Source organism: Triticum aestivum, chromosome 7D (genome assembly GCF_018294505.1).
Source record: "Triticum aestivum cultivar Chinese Spring chromosome 7D, IWGSC CS RefSeq v2.1, whole genome shotgun sequence".
NCBI lineage: Eukaryota > Viridiplantae > Streptophyta > Magnoliopsida > Poales > Poaceae > Triticum > Triticum aestivum.
The window spans coordinates 157,104,093-157,112,557 of record NC_057814.1 but is presented as its reverse complement, the minus strand read 5'-3'; positions in this window follow the sequence as shown (position 1 = coordinate 157,112,557).

Here is an 8,465-nt window from a genome sequence, read left to right as displayed (position 1 = left end):
CAGGGCTCGGGGGTGTCGCGTCGGGGTCGGGGGTGTTGTGTCGGGGTCAGGGTGTCGGGGTGTCGTGTCGGGGTGTCGTTTTCTTCTTCTTCCTCTTCTTTTCTTCTTCTTGTTCCTCTTCTCTTCTTCTTCTTCTTCTTCTTCTATTACCGCTATTACACATATTACATCCACTGGGCATCAAAGTTCGCCACCAGTGCAAATATAGGGAACAAAGCAGCATATTACATACACTGGCCGTCAAAATTGGCCACCAGTGCAAATAAACGCGGCAGCAAAACAAGAGCATAACTGAAACAACTTCAGAAGAGCTCAAGAAACGTGGTCTCCACCATGGTGGCAATAAGCTTAGCAAGCTTATTAGCTTTGTCCTGTTTGGCGCTAAAATCCTCCAACGCTTGCTGTTGCACCAGAAAGTATGCATCTGAATGCTCCAGGGACTTCCGCAGTCCTTCCGCTTCTTGTCGCAGCACAGCTGATCGATGTCTTTCAGCTTGTAGTTGAGACTCAAGAAACTGAACTGATTCAGACAGTGAGTTTGAATAGCTTGTGCAAGCGGTAGTGGCCAGTAACTCCAACACTAAACCAAGACATGACTTTGGGGTTGTCTCACTGTCTTCGAGATAGTCTTCCTTAGCTGTTTTATCAGCTTTGTTGGAGACCAACAAGGATGTGTCACTATCCCGAACCTTATCTGCATTACTTCCTTTACCATTGCTTAATAAGGCAATCTTCCCCAATATTCTGTTAGCATTTTAAAAGAAGAAACAAGCAAACACATAACAGTTTAGCATGTACTAGTATATGAAACTCATTTCGGTGAACCAGTTCATTAGTAAGGTGGACAGGATTAAACTACCAAGTCTTCTATTGCCAAGTACTAGTACATAATAACATCAAACAAACATATATCTATGTCATATGGTCACTTTATTGTCTTGCCAAGTCGAAATAGAGACACGGTTCAAATCATATCAGTTCAAGACAAAGCAGCAGTGAAAGAATACAAAGCGTGGGAAACTACACGACACAACAAGATTTCAGATGGGTACCACGGGACTACATGTACAACAACACTGTTGGCTCTGTTGTGATGCTAGTAATGTGCATGATATGAGAACTCAATTGTATACACAATTGAAATTGAAATCAACAGAGCTATTGATAAGAGCAAGCCTGTTAAAGAAACATGCGTGAACATACCTGCTGTGCCATTGAAGTTTCGATTGGATCCTTCAATTTAAAAATAAGTTTGTATGAGTAAATATAGTGATACAAGAGCAAAGCAGTATGCCCGATAGCAATCATAGTTAAAAAAGGCGCGCCTAAGTGAGCGCTTAAGCGCGCCTAGGCTCTAGGCATTGGCGAAACGCATTGCGCATAACTACGCTTAATCTATGCATAACTGCGCATAAGCATGCGCTTTGGTCAGTAAAGCACAAGGCAGTGGCAAAACGCACAATTAACGCCTAGCGCTTTTTTGAACTATGATAGCAATGTAATCTGAAATTAGAATAGTTGTTCTTCAGGTTTAGGCACTTGTTCTACATGAACATAGTACAGTAAGACGCAAGAATATAGTACTTAAAATAGAAAATGAACGTATAGACCTTACCACATTCTTGGTTCGGGACCAATACAGAACAAGGCGTTCCCAGTCATCGTCCAGTAAATGTGTCTCAGGAGAACGTAAGGGAATTTGATGAGTTTCTTTGCCGGTGAAGTACGTTTTCTTCAGGTAATTCCGATACTGCCACCAAGCATTCTTGAAGATAGCAGAGGTATTAGCACAGGTTACCTCATCCTGAGTTTCCAAATCGGTCCTTCTCTATAGAGAAAAATGGGAAAATTTGCTGTATTATAACCATCATGGAGGTAGGATGTATGGGACAAAGCAAAGTAATTGCCATGAATAACATTACTTACACATAACTCCTGGACAAACACCTACAACTGGCATTTTCCTTCATCTTTAGTATAATATTTCCAAGATGGGAAGATATGCACATACAATTTAACAACATAAAATGCGATAGATGCTAAACTATGACTAGCTGGTTGTGCTTCCTCCACAGGAATAGGCGTACTAACTGGTGGAGTTGGGGTTCGCCGTGGTAGTACTGGCCCTTTGCGCATTGCAGCTGCCTTACTAACTGCTCTTGTTTGGGAGCTCTGTGGTGGAGATGGTGCTGTGTCAACAGGAACTGGGTTACTATCTGCTAGGGTTGGAGTTAGATTGGGTGAAGCTGGTTCTCTGTCCATGGTAGTAGGGGTACAATGTGCCAGAGTTTGGGTTATGTGTGGTAGGGCTGGTTCTTGTGCATGTACAACCAGGGTGCTATCTCCACCAAGAGGTAGCACTATTTTATTTGAAGACCGTGTTTTTAGTCCGCTAGATGCTGACATCACCCGCTCCAATTCAAATGGCTGATAAACAGGAAACATAGTTGAATGTATAGACATTGTATGAGAGACAGATGCAATAGATAGTGTGGAAAAAAGAGGGCATGAAATAGTTGACATGTATATTGTTTAACTAAAACGGATAGCATGACATAATTTCACATATATGATGTCTATCTAAACTGGATAGCATAGCATAACATAATTCAAAGATATGATGAATAACTAAACAAGATGGCATGACATAATTCACCTACATGTTATCAAAGTAATCAGGATGATTTATATGCTAAACAGAGGGCATTAGATATGATGTCTGAACTAAGAACATGGTGTTGAATATTGTGTATATGATGTCTAATCTATGCTATGCAAGACACCATATGCATGATATGAGCAGTATAACCGTGCCAAGTTAGAGCATACACCTCGGTGGGGGAATAGGACTGGTCATCTGTCTCTGAATCCATCTCTGAGGAGCTATCGGGACCCAACAAGAGATCTGCTTCGACAGGTAGCACTGTCTGCTCTGAAGGCCTTGTTTTCACTCCAGATTTTTCAATCTCCCACCCAAATGGCTGATTCACAGGAAGAGTAGTTTAATGTACAAACATTGTCGACAAATGGAAATGTAATGAAGAAAAGGATGGGCAAGATATCATTCAAATATATGATGCCTGGTTAAACAGGATGGCATTGCACATTTCACGTATATTATGGCTGGCTAAAAGACATGATATTGCACAATTCCCATATATGATATAGAAACTAAACAGGTGGCATTACAGAACATGTCTAAACTAAGCAGATGACATATATGATGTCAAAAGTAGGCACTTCAAGGCAACATATGCATGATATGACTAACATCATCATGCCAAGGTAGAGCAAACACCTTGGGGGGTAAATAGGAGTGGTCAGCGGCGTCTGAATCCGCCTCAGAACATATATCTTCCTCTGGATTACAATCTGGAGAGGGGTGGGGAGGGTTTGCCATTGAACCCACCATGGAGCGATGTCTGCATGACATTGTATTGCTGCACAAAACTCTTCTATTTTTCTCTACATGTTCAGCATGACTGTGTACAATATCTGACATGCATACGAAAAAAATATGGTGGGATTATGTAAGGAGAGCATGCAGAAATTTAGAGTGATGGTAACAACCAGTGGATGGATCCAAAAATAATGATAGCAGGCGGATGATTGCTTTAATTTAATAAAAAGACAGATGATGATTGCTTTACTATTTGTTTCCCACCCAAGATGAACAACATAGGCATACCCTAGGTGAACCAGATATTAGACAGAGATACTATTCATTGCTTCCTCGATATGTGACCCACAACTAATTTAGAACTCAAGTTTGAACATTAATTTGGACCTGACTTGGAGTCCAAGAGGTGAACAGGACGATAAAGTAGCAGGTAATTTTAAGCAATGCATAACATAAGCAGAAACAAAAGAGTGCGACCTCTCTTGTGGACCCGTGTACTCCTCAGGTTCATCTGCTGAGTCGATGATGGTGATGCCATTGCAGTGGGTGCCGGCGGCAGGGAAGGAGATCTAAGGCGGCGAAAGACGGTCAGGAGTCGTGATGTCTAGTTTGGTGGATGTTTGTGTCGATGGAGCACCTCAGTTGAGGTGGACGACGTCGCGGCAGGAGCAGGACAAACCACACAAAGTTCCCTTCGACACCTACCTTTAACTGAAGTAATTCTGTAAGGGATCATTTGGCTTGCATGATTCTAAAAACGTAGGGATAGGAAAAACACCGGAGTAGGATAGGAATGCACATGGTAAATAGAGCATTTGTAAACATAGGATTTCTGTCAACTTGAGTGTTTGGTTTACTGGAATTGGAAGAGCAGAGGAATGCAAAGAAACATGGCCAAAATAAAGTGAAACCATATGAAAGCGTGTACAGTTAGAATGTTATTCTGCCACTAATGCACTTGGTCTTGTTTTCATGCATAGGATTTTGAAAAGTAGGTCCAGGTGGATGTTTTGCTTCATTCCTTTCAACAAAATGCATGAATAATTGAATAGTGGAGTGCCATTGGAAAATTCCCTATTTCTATGTTTTTCCATTGAAACAAAATAGCCCTAATGGATCGACATGAATGTATAGTAATAAGTGATGCAACAAGTGTACAACCTCTTTGCCGTAGCCGTGTCAACCTCAGCATCATTGGGTTGGTCGCTGAAGCAGTTGAGGCAGAGGTGGCTGTCAGAGGTGTGGAGGAAGATCTGAGGAATCTGTAGACGACGTCCAGGGCACTGCTTTGTTGTGATGGATCATTCTGTCGTTGGAGCAGCCCCGGTGAGCCGTAAGACGTCAAGGCTGAAGTAGCACAAGACAGACATCATCAATCTCAAGTGGGATTCTAGTAGCATCTCCAATAGATGATGTAAAATAGATGTAAAATTTACATCACCAAAAACCACCTAACTACAACAGATGAGGTAAAAACTGTTAACTCTGAACTTAACTATCGAAACTAAAATTTACTGTGTAATCTGAATGTTACTGTCAAAACTGAACGCAATGGTAGCAGAGAGGCACTTGACATGTAGTTTAGGGAGGGCCTGGAGTTCATCTTCAACCTGCACCCCCTGAGCCGCCAGCCACCACCGGCCGAACCACCGGCCCCAGCGCCGCCTCGCCGCCCCGAAACAACTCCCCACCGCCGGTCCGCTGCCGCCCCGGCCAGCCCTATAGGCCCCCCGCCCCACCCTAAACCCTAAGATAGATAGTGGGGTACCTCTCCGGCGAACCCCCGTCCCCGCTGCGGGTGGTTCTTCCTTAACTCCGTCGAGCCCCCACCCCCTGAAAATCGACTAACCCAAAAGTCGATTCAGTTGACTGAAGTGTAGCTAAATCGGAGCAGAGCAGCAGCACGAGCGAGGGGGAGAGCAGCAGCAGCAGCGCGAGCGAGCGAGAGCCAGAGCAGCAGCAGCAGCGTGAGCGAGCAAGCGAGAGCCGGAGCAGCAGAACCGGCTGGTATGGACACCGCTGCCGAAGGGGCCTCGCACTGGGGGAGAGCCGCCATGGAGATGTCGCCCGCGGCGCCGGCTTCAAGGTAGCCGCTCCTTGGGGGTGCGGGATGGAGCACCGTCGGCGCCGGGAGGTCGAGCTAAGGAGAAGGTGCGATGTGATGAGTGTACAACCTCTTTGGTGGCGCCGAGTAGGCCTCGGCTTCGTCCGAGGAGTCGGTGAGGATGCTGCGGTTCCGGTGGAGCAGGATAAGGCGACGCTATGGGGATGGAGCAACCGCGATAGACGAGGCGATCGTCGGAGCAGCTCCTTGGAGGTGGAGGATAGGGCGGCTGAACCGGCGGGATGACGAGATGGACGACGGATCCTCATCCAGGGAGGTGGACGAGGGACATCGAGCTGTTGCGGTAGACGACGTCGTCGGGGAAGAGGCTTCGGCTGGGTAGCGGTGAGGTGGCGGATGGAGGAGGGTGGGGTTTCGCGGCTGGAGCGGAGAGGTTATGGCGGCCTGTGATTTCGAATGGCAAAAAGGAGGCGATGGGAGGGGGTGAACCATGACTTAGGGACGCGCTTGTCCAAATTGTAGGGTGTGTTACAAAAGTACCCCCCACCGATTTGAACTAGCGGCCCTTTCGGCTCAGGGTTAGAAGGGGGGTTTCGTGTGTCGGGATTTGGCAGGAGGAGGGAGTTTTCGCGCGCGTTGTAATTTTGGGATAGCAAGGCGCGGGTTGTGAAGGCGCCAGTTTTGGGAGCATGATATCTGAATTTTCGGGATATAACAAGGCACGGGTTGAATTTTAGGGACAAGCCTAACGTGTTATATTGTACTTGTACGTACCAAATCAATTCGCACTTCCCTCAACCAGAAAGAAAACGAAAAAAATAAAACTATTCACACCACACAAAGAGAGAGAGTCTTGCCCCATTTTACTATAAAAATGCTATTTAAAGCTACTCATACCAACAATTTAGTGCAAATAAATGCTATTCGGTAGTATGAATCCATGTTATGTCTAATTAAATTTTTTCGCTTGCTGTATAATGCATGTAACCTAATCATACCAACATTTTAGTGCATTCCAAATGTCTATACTACCGCTGCAATTCGAACTGAATTTGAATTTGTTTCTCTATTTCAATAAGAATCTACAATCATGATTGTTGCCAACTTCAACCATCATTCGTGTATTACCTTAATAACACACCACATGATTACTATAGAGATAGATATGAACTGTGTGTACTACATGAACTCGAATTCTATTTTTTGAATACACTTGATGTTGATTCCAAATAATAGTACATTTGATGTACTAACTATATATTCAAAATCTAAACCATGTTCCGTACGTGTACACCGTGTTTATCACACATAGTATAGTGCCCCGCGCCCTGCCCCGCCCCCTACATTATGAAAAGTATTTAGACCTGAGCTGCAAAAGCCACACATTAGCCCAAATTATGATCAATGTTCTATATGTTATACGTAGTACTAGCAAGATGCCCATGCGTTCCACAGAACATCAACATGATCAAGGGGAGGCCTAATTTGCAAATATGGAGAGGGGTGTGGGTATCTTTTTTCAAAACTGCCATAGTTTCCTTCCTATCCATCAGATATAAATCGGACGGCCTATATTGCAGGATGGCACCATCATCAACAGCTCCATTTTTATAAGAGTAGAGATAAAATATATTATATGTACTATAACATGTTCATAACCACACCATGTGTATCACCGTTATATATATCCACACATGCGCCGGTTTAAAACACTATGATAAATTCTTCAAATATCTGAATTCGCTTTTTATAATGAAGTATGATCTCTATTCGTCTTTTACACCCACACAATCCTCTTATCTTTGTAGCTAGCTAGCGCTAACTTTCTCTCGTGCATGCAGACGCCCGCATCCCTCTCACCCTCCCTCAGCATTCTCTAGCTCCATCGCACAAATTCGTCTTTTCACTTTAGGTCGTTCACCCACGGTGTGTGTAGGCCCCCCAGCTCCTTCTTTACGGCACACATCGATCGATATGCCTCTTTAGCCAGGTGTGCCTAGCACAAACACAAGCTTCCCCTCTTCTCTCATCATCGTCCATGCCTCACTCCCACCACTCTTTTCATCGATCTCATACTCGCACACTCCTTCCCCCTCGATATAATATGACTCTCGCACCACCTCCTAGATGCATCCCTCTCTCTCTATCCTTCTCCCCGTGCCTCATTTGCTTCTAACACACACATCCATGTATACCGATCTATCTCCCAACATATACCTAGGTCGACTTTAACTATTCTCCCCCCATCGATCGACGTACCTCACAAGTTATGTCTCTCCTTTCTCTGACAAAGGACGATTGATCTTCCTATGTAGTTATGTCTGCTTACCACAACCATATCTTTCCCCCCTCATCATTCGTGCATGCCTCCTGACCCGTATCTCACACGCACGTGCACAGACAGGCAGCCATCCCCTCTCTTATTGATATTGCAGGCGTGCCCTCCAGTTGTCTAGCAAGCCTATCCCACCATTTGTTAGAAGAAACTCCACTACCACCCCCTCCAACACTCTAGCTCTGTCTCTCTCCCAACCTTATTCCTCTCCTACACATATGCATGGATAACGATCGATCTCCCTTAATACATGAGGTAGATCGATCTCCCTTAATACATGAGGTAGGCCTCTCTCCTCCTCCACACATATACCAGCCATTGTACCTCTATAGTTAATTAGGCCTCCCTTCCCCCACCACACACCGATAGTCGAGCGATGTAGGTAGGTATCCATGCCACAGAGACAAACCGCATCTGTCCCCTCTCTCGTTCTAGTAGGCCAGCCACTCTATATCTTTGACGTGGGCACACACAAATTCGATGGCACACTTTATCGACCGTGCACGCACACACACACATCATCCCTCTCTTCGATTCTATGGACACCTCAAGTCGATGATACCTCCACTCTCTTCTCGTGGATCGCCCCCTCTATATATATGGACTCTATTTCACACACATTGCATATGTTACATTTTTTGATTGACCCCCCCCCCCCGCTAAAA